The sequence below is a fragment of the Metopolophium dirhodum genome, chromosome 1, assembly GCF_019925205.1.
Source record: "Metopolophium dirhodum isolate CAU chromosome 1, ASM1992520v1, whole genome shotgun sequence".
Classification (NCBI taxonomy): Eukaryota; Metazoa; Arthropoda; class Insecta; order Hemiptera; family Aphididae; genus Metopolophium; species Metopolophium dirhodum.
In genome coordinates, this window is record NC_083560.1 from 24,169,524 (window position 1) to 24,180,902 (window position 11,379).

General features: G+C 28.7%; 1 long non-coding RNA gene across 1 annotated transcript; it reads right to left on the reverse strand.

The window, feature by feature from the left end:
• Positions 1 to 209: 209 nt before the first annotated feature.
• LOC132933882 (uncharacterized) lies at positions 210 to 1,047 on the reverse strand. The gene is made up of 3 exons (XR_009662953.1): positions 927 to 1,047; positions 689 to 861; positions 210 to 265 (listed from the first exon to the last, which is right to left on the reverse strand). It is a non-coding gene; the product is annotated as an uncharacterized LOC132933882 (long non-coding RNA).
• Between the last annotated feature and the right edge of the window lie 10,332 nt (positions 1,048 to 11,379).

The window sequence follows — 11,379 nt, forward strand, 5'->3', positions numbered from 1 at the left end:
ATCATTTGAAAATATATATAAGTTGAGCGACAAGAAATTGAAACCAAGTTGAACAGTGACTCCACAAATAATCTGAAAATTAATTTTTATGGATGTACCATTATAATAAACATATAAATATATACAAAACTGAACTATATACCTTCATAAAATCATTGAGTTTTAAATCTGATAAGAATATACCACATTCTAATTTGGATTTTGAACTTGATTGCCAGCCCTTGAATCTAGATGTATATTTTGGTATTGACAGGCCACCATACATCTAAAAATTAATATTTGATTATTAATATAGTTTTGATGGACTAAATTGTTGTGATACCGTTGACTTCAGTGGCAGGTTGAATGGGGTCAATCCCCCTAACATTTATAGTTGTATCATGTAGGCATACAGTTAATAGTAAAGCCTGATTATTTATTTTATTAACTGCAGTATTTAATTTTGATGTTCGTTCAATAACATAATATACATTTTTGATGACAATAAATAATTTTTAAACAATAAGCTAAATTGATGGCAAAACTTAACGTTTTTATTTGTTCTATATGTTTTAGATGTATGATATCCCTTTCAGTTTTATCATCACCTGATGAGTTTTTATTGTTGGATGGTGCAGATATTTTGGTTTTTACGTACGATATTATTAAACATAGAAGTAACTAGTAAGTGCAACATTAAAGGATGTACCATTTTTCACCAATTTACAGTGATCAGCCAGCAAAGACCTCCCTCACATTGACATGTAAACATTTTTAATTTCAACGAAATACGAATCAATGGTCTGGTATCTGTGCCAAAACCAGGCTTGCTTCCAAGCAAACATTTGGCAAAGTATACACTTTTGTCTCTTACGGATTTTACTGTAAAACAATAATATAATAGTTTATATAAAAACAGTTTAAACTAGAAAATTTCAAGTTCTTACCAACTGCTCTAGACTCATTCACAATATCTCCAATGAATTCACTTTTGATAACATCTTCAAAATCTCTTCCAGCTAGACGATGATATTCTAAAAATAATTGTTGTAATTGACAGAAAGTATAGCTACACAAGATCATGTTAAATATGGAGTTGTCAATTCCAAACTATAGTTTACTCATCAAGTTAAAATAATTTAAAAATATAGTTGGTTCACATTTTTTTAAACAATGAATGACATAATTTACCACCTTGTATTAAGTTTTGTGCAGATGCAACGTCAACAAATGTATTTTCATTGCATTGCCCCTATACAAAAAACAGTAAAATTATATTAAGATCAAGAAACAGTAGGTACTAAAGAAAAAACAAACCTGATAAAGTGACACTAATAATTTGCAGAAACTTCCCGATGTTTCTCCCATGAGCACTTTTTCTAAATCATTTCTTAATAGAAACTACAAAAAAATATAATAATTAAATTACTAAGCAAATATATTATAATACAAAACATTTTAATATAAACTAAATTTAACCTACAATTATTATGGAATGCCATTTTTATGACATTAAATTGACTAACCACTGACGATAAATGAATAACGAAAACAATTTAGAATACTACTATACGATTAATAACTGATAAGCACTTGTCTAAAAAATGATAAGAGTGGTAAGAAAATGATAAAATATAGTATTTTTTTCAAATTTTGTAAATTATTATTCAATTAGAAATTCATAAAACTTTTTCTTTTCATATCTAACATTAGACATTATAATAGAAGGTTCCCAACAAGTTTTTTACCTCTTACGAAAAGAACAATTTCACCAGCAATGTACGCTATATTTTAAAGCGATGTGATAATTAAGATATATATTTTATTTTTTATAAATTCTTATCTATAATTATGCATACAAGTATTCTATGTTGACACAAAGTCACCGCTCAGAATCGTTTTTCGTATTTAATGATTTATCATTTGAAAATATAACATATTCATTACAATTACATGCTCGACAACTACTGTACAGCAAAGAGCTACCCCAATGGCAATGCATCTAATTACGCATTTAAAATTGGCGCCAAAAAAGCTGATAGAATTCGGTGGTCGTTTTTTCCCCAGTTTGGCTTCTAGAATTTGAAGGTGAATCGACGGTGTAGTGGTATTAAGTCGGTATAAGAGTTGTTATTGAAGCTAACGGAAGTCAGCGTACTCATTGAAAGTAATACCTATAATCTACAATCACACTACTGAAGATCGCGAAATAAATCCAACTTAGAGACGTGTCCAACTCCAGAATCTATATAGGTAATCACACCAACACTGTTCGATATAACTGTCGGATTTTGGGATTTTCGTGCCAAAAGCGATTAATTGTAGACTCGAAGTTAAGCAAACTATTTTGATTTGTTTTCGATAAAAGCAATTGATCACTTAACCCGTTGTATAGACTGGGAAATGTCGTATTCCGAAGGTATAAGACTTTGGAATTGTTGATGATATCATAACGCGTTTCTGTCTCAGCGGCAAATTTTGATTGAAAAAAAAAATTCGTATTCTAGTAAAATAATAGTTATATAGTCGGACGGCAATTACAGCAGTACGCGGCACGGCGGCCGTGTGGGAACGGACTGGTTTCCATGACGTATAAAGTCGGTTTGTTCATTTGTTGTATGGCGTACCACCTCGCCACCTCGTCCGTGCCACGCCGTCGTTGCCGTCTCCCTCACGCCGCTTTTCACGTATTGCCACCCAACCCGCCGTCGTCGACGACACAATATGTTCGTGTTTTTCGATCATTTTTCGGTCACCAACGGGGCCAGGGTCGCGTGCTAGTCACGAACTAGGCCTTTGTCACTCGACGTCGGCATTTTCCACGATAAACGTTACGTTTGTCGGCTCCGCATCAGTTTTCGATGGTGAACGACTGAACACCACATATGGCGGCGTCGTTAACAGCGATCGCATCTTGCAACACCAGTGGATGGAACGAGATTTTTTATATTTTTTTTTTTTTGGTGGGGAAGTGGAGAACATGTGGACTTGGGCGCGGTTCTATGCGGCGGCGGCCGTAGACTCTGTGCAACATTAATGAGCCATGTAGGCCAAAAGACGCATTCCTATTTTACAAGACTCATAAGTCATAACGTGCAACGCGGGCAAAATACAACGAAATAAAGAATACGAAAATATTTTATTATTATTATTATTATTATTATTATACTACAATAGTATATTATTGTACATATCATTTGAAACAGGTGTAAACTAGTTGCCCCCTACAGCTATTATCGGGTTTTTAAAAATATACCAGTTGCCCTCACTTATTAATATACACACGGTTGTAATATGATATAGTACGTCAAATAGGGGAGGTAAATATATAAATAATAAATAAAATTATTTATAAAAATATAGTAAAATAGTACAAAATGATTAAAAAATATAGTATAAGTATAAAAAATTCATATGCTTGGAATTATATTATATACCTAATATTGTATTTTGTAATAATTACTAAAAAAATAATACGAATACAATATAATCAGTAAAATAATAAATACCTATTATAATTATAATAAGTTCGATATTCAACGTGATAATTTGTCAATAAAAAAAAAAATAGTAAAAAAATTAGATATAATATTATGTATCATGTTTTGTTATAATAATAATAACAGATTTTACAAAATCTAATCTACTGATATTCGTGGTTTTATATTTATTCATAAAATCTTTGATTTTGGCTTTTTTGTTGAAGTATGTGCGATTAGTAATATTTTTAATTTCGTTTAAACTGCTCATAGTGTATTTGTTTTTACTTATTTTATAATATCTATTACGAAAGTAAAAATATTCGGATGTGCACTACTGAAGTTCCTCGAAAATGACGAATGAAATGATTCGCATGCATTAACAGTCCTTTCTGAATCAATTGAATTCATAGCCAACAGGCCACAGTGAAGGTGGAAAAGTCGAACTTGACGAAATATATGTGTCAATTAAATAACCAACAAATTCAATAAATTTTTCTGAGAAAGGCTGAATTGACATCAGATTTTCCATCATGTTAACAACGTCAGTGTTTTTTGTCTACTAAAATGTACCTATCAAAGACGTAGGTATACATTGTATCATATTATAAATATTTCTAAAAACCATAAAAAATACTAATAAAGATATAATAAATGATAATAACAAGCGTATTCCGATATAGCCTAATATAACTGTCAACAACTAACAAACTGTAGGCTATTATTATTAATACAATTTTCATTTTGCCCATATTATTTGTATAATATATTATATTTATTATTTATTACAAAATACAATATAATATGTAATTACAAATATCAAAATTTGATTCTATCGTTTTATACTATTTTACTTAAATTTTATAAATAATTTTATATTCTATTTATTATTTGTATATTTACTTTCCCTATTTTACGGGCTATATATTATATTCAGGCACATAAACATATGAGGGAAACTGGTACATTTGGTACTTTTGTGGGGGGGGGGGGGCAACTGGCACTTGCCCTTTAAAACGTGATTACAACAGTTCCGGAAGTAAATATTAATAGAGTTTGTACGACAATGTAATAAACGGGCACCGTTGCGATGTAAGATTCATTTCGTTCTACGTCTTCGTATTCATCGAATTTCATTTGGAAGCAACTTGGTGTCTATCTAATGTCAAATTTTGAGTACGACTTGAGCGATTTGGGGGGTGGCCGATGGTATAAACCATCAACGTGACAAAATCCTCTCCCGCATAATATTTCTAGTTTCGTAAGGCCTTGTATAAGTTACAAGCTACAACATTTATTTACTACGCCCAAGCGGATAGCGGATATCTAAATTCTAAAAATTGCTTAGAACATTATGACGCACATTAAAAACATCGCGATTTCTGTGTTTTTAGAACGGAATACATGCGAAATTTATTTTCATCAACAATACCAATGCCTGGTGTTTTTCAAAAATATTTTTCTATACATTTCAATTTTCATTTTCAACTAACACTTAAGACCTCACTACGTCAGTTTCAGTATACTTCATTACTTACTTTTACGCACCTTGTGTCCTTGTCGTATTATTCATGAAACCATATTATAACAATTAAACTATGCACAATGTATAAATAATATAATATATATATATTACAATTTACAACTTTACTGTAACATCTGGGTTATTTCTATAGCCCTAATCCTTTTATGGATTGTCTAAAATTGTACTTGAATTCGTCTATTCGAACTCTTCACACTCATCTTTTAACCTTAATACCGTTTTTGTATTTTTTACTTTTGTTGAACAATCTCAAGTTATTTCATGGTTCTTTCTCCCATAACTAGTTTCTTTTTTATATTTCCACTATTAAACACCCGAGCATGTAAAAATTTATTTATAGTAGGCGTAGAAATAAACAAACCTCTTTACAGAGGTGGAGTATTATTTTTAAACAAGGCTTATTGAGTAAGTTATTAAAAATATTGCTTTGTTTTAAAATATTATATTTTATAAAAATGATTTGGTTAAACAGTATTAATTTAATTATTTTCATTGATGGTTAATTTAATAAGGCATTATTAAATACTACCTATACATTTTACAATAAAATTTATTTTTTATTTTTTTTTCAGATGATTATTCAGACCAAAATGAATAAATTACTAATGATGATGATTTCGACAGTTGCCTTGCTGACACTATGCTTTTGTTATGCAGATGAAATACAACAGCAATTAATCAGACAGATTCCTTGCGTTCTTAAACAGACTTGTCGTGAATGTATACAAACTCCAACGTACGCTTGGTGTGCGCAACCGGTACGTTCAGCAAAAAAAAAACATTAGTCATTGATATTTGTTCTTTGTTTTGTCGTGTTCTAATCATAACAATTTTTATGAAACACTGATATTTATATTTATTATAGGTTTGTTCATAACTTTATAAATTATTGCGATTGTATTTTTTATCTTTAGAAATTTGATGGAAAACGATGTTTTTAATCAACCATTAACTCTAACATCATACAATGTAATGAACGCTGTATTAATAATCCTAAAAATGAGTACAACATGTTGGATTCGCGTGAACTTCAAAAAGCCAGGAAAAATATAAATTCTTATATGTCTAGTGTTAGTAGTTCCAGTGGCTCCTCTTCTTCGGCTTCTGCTTGCAATATTTCCTTTTAGTAAACTCTTATTTTTCTTTTTTTTTTAGGCTGAAAATCCAATTTTCAGACTAGCCACGTCAACATTCAAAAATCCTACTTATATGGGCAAATCTTAATATCCAAATGTGTTCAAAACTACATGGCGTATACTAACAAAATCTTAAACACAGAGTGTCTGTCGTTTTACAGCTTTTGTTAGAAATTAGAGCACGTGTCATAGATGTATAAATCATGGTAAATTAACACTTTGTTTTTTTTTTTTTTTGGTAGTATCGTATTGAAACTAAAATAATGATGGTTGTTAAAAATATATTCATCTGGGCCCCTTATTGGTTGACGAGAGGCTCTCTCTAGCAACTTTTCCGGTTCGTTTGATTTTAATACCACTCATAACTGTTTCTCGTTCTGGCAATATTTACTACATTGTTATCCATGTACCCTCTTGTTTATCTTGTTTTCCCATGAGTATTTCCTTAACCTTTAATTATTTAGGGTATTAAAATTAATATATTCTATCAGTATTTAAAAATAAATATTAAACAACATGATATTTTTTATATTCAAAATGTAAATAATAGGTTAAACAAAAATATTACTTTTATAAGCATTTTATTTATTTTTATAATTTTTTTTTCTGTTGAACATTTGTAAGTAATTGTGTAATTGTATAAATTGCAATATTTTTAGTTTTGAATTAACAATATTTGTATTGTGTAAATGTAGTAATCATACAAGTTGGAGGAAATATATGTCTTAAAAAACCCTAAGAGTTGTGATACAGATATTGAAAGATATTTGTTATCCAAATGAGTTAATTAATGTGATGAAACAAAACAATTTTTCATGCTTTTTTAGTACATTTAGTTTCCTTATTTCTTTTATAATTCCTTGATGTAACTTTATTTAACACATTTACGTCTGGGGTTAAAATTGTGTGTTCTTGTTATAACCCAGAATCAAAATATTAATTATTGAATACAATTTTACAAACAAAAATGTAAATATCTGAATCAAGCAACTTCAGCTATTTCCAAACTAGGGGGTCGCACATGCGTTTATAGTAGATTGTAAAACTATAATATATACATATACTCTTTTTTTATAAATAATAATAGTGTACAATTATCTTTTTACAAAACAATATTTAACTATTTAAGTAACTGTAATAAACATGTAACTTTAAAAATGTCGATTTTCTTAGTAAATTGATTTTAACTAATGTTTAATGTGTCTGGGTCAAAATCCCAACATACCAAATCACCACAAATCACAATCTTTATAGTTTAAAACCCTAACAGTTCAAAATACAGACAGTTTAAAATCACCAAATAAAATCTAAAATATTAACAAACATATTTACATGTTATATTCATTATTCAACAATTTGATTTAAAAACAAACAAGTTTACATTATATTATGATATTTGTGAATCATTATTTAATAATTTAATTTAATAACATAAAAAAATTTATATTAACGTCAACCTTGGTAACTGAAATAATTTTATCATTATTTTGTTATTCTGAACTAAATAAATATCACAGATATCTGTAAAAAATTGGATTCACAGTCAACAGATATGTATAATATAATATTATATTTCATACATTGCTACGATTGGAATATAATAGTATCAGGATCTATAAAATTATAAAAAAAAAATAAAGAAATAATATGTTTGTGGGGTCTTAGGCTCCTAGCTCTCCCTCCCATGTACGGGCCATATGTCCTTATTTTATATCCTTAGATAAATAGATTATACAATTATACAATTCACTATAATATATTTAGATTATCTACTTAAAGTCTATAGATCTTATCAATATAGTATACACGGTATACTAATTATACCATATAACTTTTGCAATATGTATACTATAGTACTATAGTATTTGTATATTTTTATACAAATATATTATTTACTTTTAATTAACATAAAATATATAAAATACTATATAAATTTGTAATTTACTGAAACTCTCAGTAAGTACTTATATCAGTAACTGCTACAAATATACAATTTTTTTTTTTAACTTAATCCTGTTAACGTCAACCCCCCTCAGTTAACAGTTTATACTCCTTATTATAATTTTAAGACAATTATGTAATCTAAAAGTTAAAATAATATAGGTAAGTACTAAGTTGTATGAAGGTCTTCACAACAAGACTTTAGTTAGGTATGCCTAATGCCTTAGAGATTCAGCTGGTATACTATATTTTCTACTTTCTAGGTCTGTGCAAATTACAAAAAGTATAGGTAGGCATAATAAAATATATATTTTCATAAATTCAGAAATATGGATTTAAATGCACTAACATTTTTAATTTAAGTGCTCCAAATATGCGTGATGTAAAAAAAATTACAAATCAACACTTGGTTGTCGATTGAAAAAAAATCTGCACCAAATGTAAAACGTAAAACTGGGGTCTTTAGAAGTTAGAAAATTTATGTAAAGAAAGTATAAATCTATAATTTGTTAAAATAAATAAAAAGAACATTTTGGAAAATAATTGTGTTACAATAAGAGAAAAATGTTTGTTTAAAAAATATAAAGTAGGTAATACAATTATTGTGATGGAACATTTTTTAATGAGATAATATTAAATGTTAAACGTAAATTATCAGAAGAGTATTACATTCAAAAATATAGTAGCTACTAGCCGCTACAGATAAAACTGGGTTACCCAAGGCTCCCATCCCCCATCCCCCAATTAGTTACGCCTATGGACTTTTAAGTTGTTTTCGTATTTGGTATCACAATTAATTTATTATAACACTAACCTAACCATTTTCAACAATTAACCAAAATTTATAAAATGTATTTATCTATTATCAAAAACAGAATATTTCGTGACTTATGGTAGGGGAGATCACCCCCCTCCCCTCCACAGGGACACCGTCAAATGGAAACGTTCAGAGGAATCAGTTTACTCAAACGTCAGCAATCTCTCCTTCCACTCTGACCTCAAAATCCCAACCATTCATTCACTTGCCATGCCTCCTACTATTACAAACCATTCCACAAAAACACATTCAACCATTATAATCCCCTAATATCAAACAAGCCTATCCTTTCTTACACTTCCCGATAACTCACCACGCAGTCTTATACAAAATCAGCCTAGGGACCTAGTCAAAATTTAAAAGAAAAAAAAATTTAAAAAATACATAGAATTCTGAAGTTGAGTCAATGGAGGGGGGCCTTCTACCATGCCATCCAATCATGTATAATTGTACCCCCCCCCCCCTCACCATATTACCAGCTATTGTAAACATTTTATTATCGATTGCAGTATATATTATATTCTTGTTTGTTCTAATAAAAAAAAAAACGACTGATGATTTTGATTGACGAATTCTACTTGTCTCAGTCAAATATAAAACATAGCAAAAACTGGTTTTCGAGGGTAAGAATCACTCAGGTTGTAGTCCAAGTTAATCAACCACATTTTGACACTAGAACTAGGAGAACATTGACCGTGCATCGATGTTTTTAATTTTTCGATTTCACAAATACAAAAAAGTTCCTATTGTTTAAAAATGTATTATTATTGAGTTTTTCGAACTTGAATAATTTGTTTTTTAGTTCTGATTTCGAAATAATAATAATAACATTGTATGGTAAATATTCAGATCTTTATAGTGTGAGATTTTGGTTGCTTAGCTTGGACATCTGAGTGGTTTTTACCTGCACAAAACAGTTTTTGCTGTTTTACATTTGTGAGACTGAGACATCACATGCGAGTGTAGCGTCATCTTAAAAGGTTTTATTACTTTTATTATTTTGTTGTAATTCATAAGCTAATAATAATTTTTGATACTAGAAATTGTCACCAATTGTTTATATTAAATATTAAAAATTTCTTAACACAGTATAACTTTCAAAATATTTTTACCCTTTTTGAGCTTCTTTTAACATATTTTGCTATTATTGATTTTTTTTTTATTAATATTGGTAAACATTTTTTTTTCTGTTTCAAAAAACAATAAGTTTTAATACAAGGTTATAAAGCTGAGACTGGAAAAGTTTATACAAGATTCCTCAAAGTAACCATGTATCTACAACTTTTCAAATTTGAACAAAATTAGATATTTAAACAAATAATAACAATTGTAGTCATTTTGTTGCAATTCAATAATGTTCGCACAAATTTAAAACTTTTACGTAGTTAACTATATTATTAAATTGTATACACACAATAGTATTTTAAAATGCAATGTTTTCTGAGTATCATTTAATTAGCTATATTTCTATTGTCTAATAGTAAAATAAATTACTTTAATAGCAATATCAATATATTATAAAATATAAGTTGGTAGGTAATAATGTAGCCATATACGGCTTTAGTAGGCTGACAGACAATCTCCTTTCAGAAATATCATAATTGTTTTTCTAATCCAGTGGCTCCTCTAGGGGGGAGGGCATTCCGTGCAAATCGTGCCTCGTAACCTAACCTAACCGTGCGTCGTATCTACTTATTTGTCGTTTTTCATAAGTTTATAAATTATGGAACGCAGGAAAAAAATTTGATTTATGGCACGCAACTGAAGAAAAATATTTTGTAAATAAGTAATACAGGTAGTTTGTTTAATATGTTTATAAATATAAATTGTTTATATTTGAATTCAATGATAAATCATTGTACACAAAAAGTGATTGAATTGAGACATTGTATCAGCCTACTATACTTGTATCAATAATAACCTAATAGTTAAAAAAAAATTAATAAAAATCTAAAATATCTCAAGGCTATAAATAGCGGAACTTTCTAGTGAACTTTTTCTTTTTGATAAAGGTATGAAAATTTGTTGGGAAATTTCTATTAAAATGTTTAATGTTAATTTGAAATAAAATTTCTGAATTAAAGTTTGCATCTTCGGGAACATAATATATAAATTGTTGGTTTTCAAACGAAAAATATTAACCTCAGTAACTGAGTGGTTGTGAGTGAGTGTAAGCAGTGGTATATACTAACCAGTAAAGTGTAAGCAGTGCTTAAAATGCTATTTTCCACCATACATCCCTATAATACCTACTCTAGTCATGATATGAACACTTCATATGCTATAATTTGGTGGTACAAGTTAAATTTCAGTTAGAAATAAGAGTACAAGACCAAACTTAACTTTAAAATATATAGAATATATTAAGTACAAAACTCAATCAAAAATTATTATTTAGTCATGAAAGGTAATTAATCATACATTTTTAAGTATTTTTAAACAGTGTAACATGTTAATTTGTTGTTACAAATGAATGAATTTTAA